At 35.8% G+C, this 6,591-nt stretch overlaps 1 long non-coding RNA gene across 1 annotated transcript; it reads left to right on the top strand.

The window, feature by feature from the left end:
- The first annotated feature begins 1,758 nt into the window (after nucleotides 1–1,758).
- LOC127988533 (uncharacterized) lies at nucleotides 1,759–6,364 on the top strand. The gene is made up of 4 exons (XR_008161726.1): nucleotides 1,759–1,831; nucleotides 3,639–3,736; nucleotides 5,914–6,041; nucleotides 6,191–6,364. It is a non-coding gene; the product is annotated as an uncharacterized LOC127988533 (long non-coding RNA).
- Nucleotides 6,365–6,591: the final 227 nt, after the last annotated feature.

Genomic DNA, 6,591 nt, shown 5'->3' with positions numbered 1-6,591 from the left:
TGGCTTGCTGTGTGTGGGCCAGATCTGGCCCGTGTGTGACAAACCGGCTTTAATTTGAGTCGTGGCTTGCTGTGTGTGGGCCAGATCTGGCCCGTGTGTGACAAACCGGTTTTAGGTTGAGTTCTGGCTTGTTGTATGTGGGCCAGATACCAGGTGACCAGATGTGCCATTTTCTGAAGACACGTCCTGGCAGATCACCTTTCTTTACCAGTCAGTGGTTCTAAAACTATTTTGAGTACTGGACGCCCATAATATTTTAGGACACATAATATAAATACATACACACATTTATTTGACCTGTTATGAAGCTGCAATGTTATTCGATTTTTTTTACATTTTTGTACCATGTCCTCTGGTGTGACACCATGTCCTTTGAACTTTTTCGGAACCACTACAAATGTTTTATGCTTTGTTGTGCATTAATATGACACCCCTAAATTATATATATTTTTTTTATTAAAAAGTGCATGTTAAGATACATAATCGTCGATGCTGAAACGTCCTTTGGTGTGATAAAAAAAAAAGTCCTCCATTGTGACACTTGTACTGTCACACCACAGGACAAAGTTTCTTTAAAAATCATTTTAAATAATTAAATAATATTTGTTTAACTCCTTTTATATACTTTTAAATGCAATAATTACATTCATTAAATTAAGCTCTAGTCATCAAAAAAAAAAAATAATTATGAATCTTTAGAATATATGAAAATTTCACTTTTTAATAAACAAAAAATTAACTTTTTTCATGATATTCACATTTCTTCAAGATGCACCTTACACACACACACACACACACTTTTGTGAATGACATTAATTGAATGACATTTTGAATTATGTAGTGATCTAATTCTATCCACCAAGCAATTGTATGTACATGTGTGAGATTTATGGTCATGGTTATAGGGAAATAACAAGAAGAACAAAGTGCAGTAAACGGTAAAACTGTTTGCACTACAAACCAGTACGTTCATAATTAAGACAATACATTAAAAATAACGTAGTAAGATACAGCAGTTTGCAACAGTAAACAGCAAAACAAGCTGTTTGTACAGCTAATATAGCTGGAATGACACCGAAAGCCAGACACATTAAATTTACAAATGGCCGCGCCCCCTCTTGCAGAAAAAAATAAGGGGCATATGTTTATTCATATGTTTATTTATGTAACGTAAGTGTGTGACTTTTAATTCGTGACGTGCTTTCATGGGCGTGCGCGCGGACCTGATAGAGTTGCCATGGAAACGGAGCGCAACACTGCAAATGTCACGAGGAAACACCCCGTTTCTCGCTGATTTCACTGTTTTCAGGTGAGTTAAGTCCATAAAATCACACAAATATTACTTGTAACTGTTGTTGACACTTCTCTTACTTGTATTTGACTCGCTTCTGTTGTTTATTTACTTTATAGGAATGGTTTAATGTCTTCGAAAAAGTCCATTAGCATTTCTACCGTTTTCAGACGACGTATCGTCAGGTATGATAACTCTATTGTTCTCTTATTTATTTAAGTTTGGGCTTTTAATCAAATCTTCATCTGTAGATGATAGCTTTTGACTGTTTTGTTGGTAATCTTTCAATGGATGATTGGAAATTGCTTAATTTATTTAACCTTAACATTTACACTTTACTGTTTATCGATGACGTCACATTATCAAGGAGCGCGAAAATTGGCAGAAAACTAAAGTTGTTTTGATCTTTTATGGTAAACATAAAACTGTTCTGCGATTTCAAGAGTGACAAAATAATCCTTCTACAACAGAAAGGGAGTGTCCAAGATTTCAATATTTCTGAAGGGAGCTGCTGACAGAGATGTAGGAAGCGCTGAAAAGGTTAAGTAACCTAATATGCATTTTTTTTCCACAACATACAGTATTGTTCAAAATAATAGCAGTACAATGTGACTAACCAGAATAATAAAGTTTTTAGTATATTTTTTTTATTGCTACGTGGCAAACAAGTTACCAGTAGGTTCAGTAGATTCTCAGAAAACAAATGAGACCCAGCATTCATGATATGCACGCTCTTAAGGCTGTGCAATTGGGCAATTAGTTGAAAGGGGTGTGTTCAAAAAAATAGCAGTGTCTACCTTTGACTGTACAAACTCAAAACTATTTTGTACAAACATTTTTTTTTTTCTGGGATTTAGCAATCCTGTGAATCACTAAACTAATATTTAGTTGTATGACCACAGTTTTTTTAAAACTGCTTGACATCTGTGTGGCATGGAGTCAACCAACTTGTGGCACCTCTCAGCTGTTATTCCACTCCATGATTCTTTAACAACATTCCACAATTCATTCACATTTCTTGGTTTTGCTTCAGAAACAGCATTTTTGATATCACCCCACAAGTTCTCAATTGGATTAAGGTCTGGAGATTGGGCTGGCCACTCCATAACATTAATTTTGTTGGTTTGGAACCAAGACTTTGCCCGTTTACTAGTGTGTTTTGGGTCATTGTCTTGTTGAAACAACCATTTCAAGGGCATGTCCTCTTCAGCATAGGGCAACATGACCTCTTCAAGTATTTTAACATATGCAAACTGATCCATGATCCCTGGTATGCGATAAATAGGCCCAACACCATAGTAGGAGAAACATGCCCATATCATGATGCTTGCACCTCCATGCTTCACGGTCTTCACTGTGTACTGTGGCTTGAATTCAGAGTTTGGGGGTCGTCTCACAAACTGCCTGTGGCCCTTGGACCCAAAAAGAACAATTTTACTCTCATCAGTCCACAAAATGTTCCTCCATTTCTCTTTAGGCCAGTTGATGTGTTCTTTGGCAAATTGTAACCTCTTCTGCACATGCCTTTTTTTTAACAGAGGGACTTTGCGGGGGATTCTTGAAAATAGATTAGCTTCACACAGACGTCTTCTAACTGTCACAGTACTTACAGGTAACTCCAGACTGTCTTTGATCATCCTGGAGGTGATCATTGGCTGAGCCTTTGCCATTCTGGTTATTCTTCTATCCATTTTGATGGTTGTCTTCCGTTTTCTTCCACGTCTCTCTGGTTTTGCTCTCCATTTTAAGGCATTGGAGATCATTTTAGCTGAACAGCCTATCATTTTTTGCACCTCTTTATAGGTTTTCCCCTCTCTAATCAACTTTTTAATCAAAGTACGCTGTTCTTCTGAACAATGTCTTGAACGACCCATTTTCCTCAGCTTTCAAATGCATGTTCAACAAGTGTTGGCTTCATCCTTAAATAGGGGCCACCTGATTCACACCTGTTTCTTCACAAAATTGATGACCTCAGTGATTGAATGCCACACTGCTATTTTTTTTAACACACCCCTTTCAACTAATTCAACTAATTGCCCAATTGCACAGCCTTAAGAGCGTGCATATCATGAATGCTGGGTCTCATTTGTTTTCTGAGAATCTACTGAACCTACTGGTAACTTGTTTGCCACGTAACAATAAAAAAATATACGAAAAACCTTGATTATTCTGGTTAGTCACATTGTACTGCTATTATTTTGAACAATACTGTATATCACAATGAATCTGTTATTTTATTTATTTATTTTTTGCATTTCACCTGCTCTTGCTTGTTTCCATCTAATAAACCTGGAACTGCAGACTAAATATTGTTGGCTCTGTGTCAAATAGCTTGTTTTGTTCCTAGATTCTTCAGTGCTGATGGCCTGCTGCATCCAGCAGAGTCGGAGTGAACCTACTGTAAGACAACATCTCCAAGATGCTATTGACCACAAGACTAGTACAGTAAGTCAAACCTCAAATATACAGTACACTAGTGTTCAAAAGCTTGAAGTTGATACAATTTGTAATAATTATCTTCTGTTCACCTCTGTAGTAATTATTTGATTAAAATATGTAAAAAGAGTAATATTGTGAAATATTATTACAATTAGGGGTGGGCGATATCTCGATATTTAAAATATATCGAGATATTTTTTAAACACGATATGGATTTTGACATATCGTATATATCGATATATTGTTTATATTCTGATTCCACTTTGCTTGTTTGCCTTCCCTGTGCTGTGCTCGCCCCCGCTCGCTCGCCCCCCGCCTCCTTGCTTTTGTCCCCTCTCACCTCGCGTGTAGAGAACTAGTCAAAAAAATCCATTATATGGAGATATTATATAGAGATACTTCAGTTTTAAGGCGTAGGGCGAACGGCAGTCAGATGTCTACTGTAGGGCCCAATGAAACGCGGACGGAATCGCGCAATCCAGTCATAAAAATGGAATTTACAGTTTAACACGGAATTGGTCAAATTTTAAATGAATTAATCAAAAGTCGGTCATGCACTTACATCAAATCGCGAAATGGACTAATATCTGCAAATATTAACCCGGAAAAGTCTATTTAAATATGAATCCTGCATGTTCTGCTTGTCTGTGTCAACGAATTGAGCAGAAGCGCGTCTTCATTCATTAAACACGGAAGCTCGCATAACGCTCGCGCTGATTTCATTGTCTTTCCTCTCTCTAAATAAAGACGTGAACACATGAGGAACATCTCCAGAACTGCACTGAGAGTCACTTCATGAGCATCTGACCGTTTGATTTGAGTAAGATTAGCTCATATCACATCATAGACTGTGGTATCACATACACAGAACTGTAAAGGTAAACCCGTCAAAATAAAAGTATTTGACAGAAATCTATTACTATTGTACAGCAGAATGTAGATAGCCCACTTCTACTACTACTATTAAAATGAAACGAACATAATTTTATAAGGAATAATCACACAACATTTCTCCCATGTTTTATTTTTAATAGTAAATCCCCTTTGTTTACCAAAAAATAAAGTTTGCTTAATTTTAAATAATTAAAAGATAAATTAAATGAATGTTTTATGCCTTCATTTGATAATCAGAAAAATGTAAATACACAGAATTTCTGAAGGGAAAAAAACATTTCACATAAGGCTATTTTAAGAATTGTTTTTAACTAATTAAGTTGTTTTTATGCATTTAAATAATTGCACATGCTAAAACACAGAATTAGGTAACAATAAAACATATGGTGAAGAAAAAAATAAAATGTTTCATAGGCCCCTTAACATGTAATATTTGCCATATTTGTTTTTGCAGTAGTTTTTTGGGGGTTATTTTTCCTGTAAAGATATCGAGATATATATCGTATATCGAGATATAGCAAAATATATCGAGATATATTTTTTGCTCCATATCGCCCAGCCCTAATTACAATTTAAAATAGCTGTTTTCTATGTGAATACATTATAAACTAATTTATTCCTGTGATGTGCAGCTGTATTTTCAGCATCATTCCTCCAGTCTTCAGTGTCACATGGATCCCTCAGAAATGCTGATTTGCTGCTCAAGAAACTTATTATCAGCGTTCAAACAGTTGTGCTGCTTCATTTTTTTTGTGGAAACCGTGATGCATTTTATTTTTCAGGATTCACAGATGAATACAAAGTTCAAAAGACCTGCATTTATTTATGCATTTTTGCAGACGCTTTTATCCAAAGCGACTTACAGTGCATTCAGGCTATCAGTTTTTACATATCATGTTTTCCCGGGGAATCGAACCCCCAACCTTGCGCTTGCTTGCTAGCGCAGTGCTCTACCAGTTGAGCTACAGGAACACTATTTGAAATAGATGATTTTGAACAATTTGATGCATGTAACACTAACATTCAAATGTTTGGAGTTTTTGTAACAACGAATCCAACAAAAAAATAATTCAGCACGTCTGTATTTTAACGTTGATCATAATCAGAAATGTTTCTTGAGCAGTAAATCATCATATTAGAATGATTTCTGAAGATGTATCACTGAAGACTGGAGTAATGTACTCCATTGATGAAATAGTAAAAAGTGCACATTGCCTGAAATGATATGAACAGCAGCTATGCTAATCTTTCTCCCTTTGCCTTCCTGTTTCTGCAAATGTCCATCCCAGGGTTATTAGAAACTGCACAGCGCAGGACTTGCAGGACTTGTGAGGACTTCAGATGATACCAGTACTCAAAAGACCTTAGATGATGGCAACTATAGATGGACATACAAACTACCGCCACTGCAAAAAAGGTAATGTTAATTTGAAAGAGCTGTGTCACAGTATCAAGGGCTCCCTTATCAGTTCTGCTTTCAGTACTGGAGAGTAAAAGATACGTTTTTTTGTTTGATGTTTTTATTAGTACATATACGTTATCTTGCACATTTTATCTCCCCAACAGATTCTAATTTGAAAGAAGTTTATAATGCATGTTCGCTACTCCCAATTCAGAAGACTGAATCAGCCTGTGTATCTGAATGTTTCTCATACTCACGCCTCTCTGCCACGTCTGAATTTGGGATTTTCCTTAGCTGTCAGTTATAAACGTCAAAATTAAAAGAAATAAACATTTGAAATATATCAGTCTATGTGTAATGAATAAATGTAATATACAAGTTTCACTTTTTGAATGGAATTAGTGAAATAAATCAACTTTTTGATATTCTAATTATATGACCAGCACCTGTATATCATTGCTCTTTTGTTGATTTTGATTGCTTCCATTGTCCTCATTTGTAAGTTGCTTTGGATAAAAGTGTCTGCTAAATGTAAATGTAATGTTAATGTGTATTTAACTATATT

The sequence above is a fragment of the Carassius gibelio genome, chromosome B22 (assembly GCF_023724105.1).
Source record: "Carassius gibelio isolate Cgi1373 ecotype wild population from Czech Republic chromosome B22, carGib1.2-hapl.c, whole genome shotgun sequence".
Taxonomy (NCBI): Eukaryota; Metazoa; Chordata; class Actinopteri; order Cypriniformes; family Cyprinidae; genus Carassius; species Carassius gibelio.
This window is presented reverse-complemented; position numbering and strand designations above follow the sequence as displayed.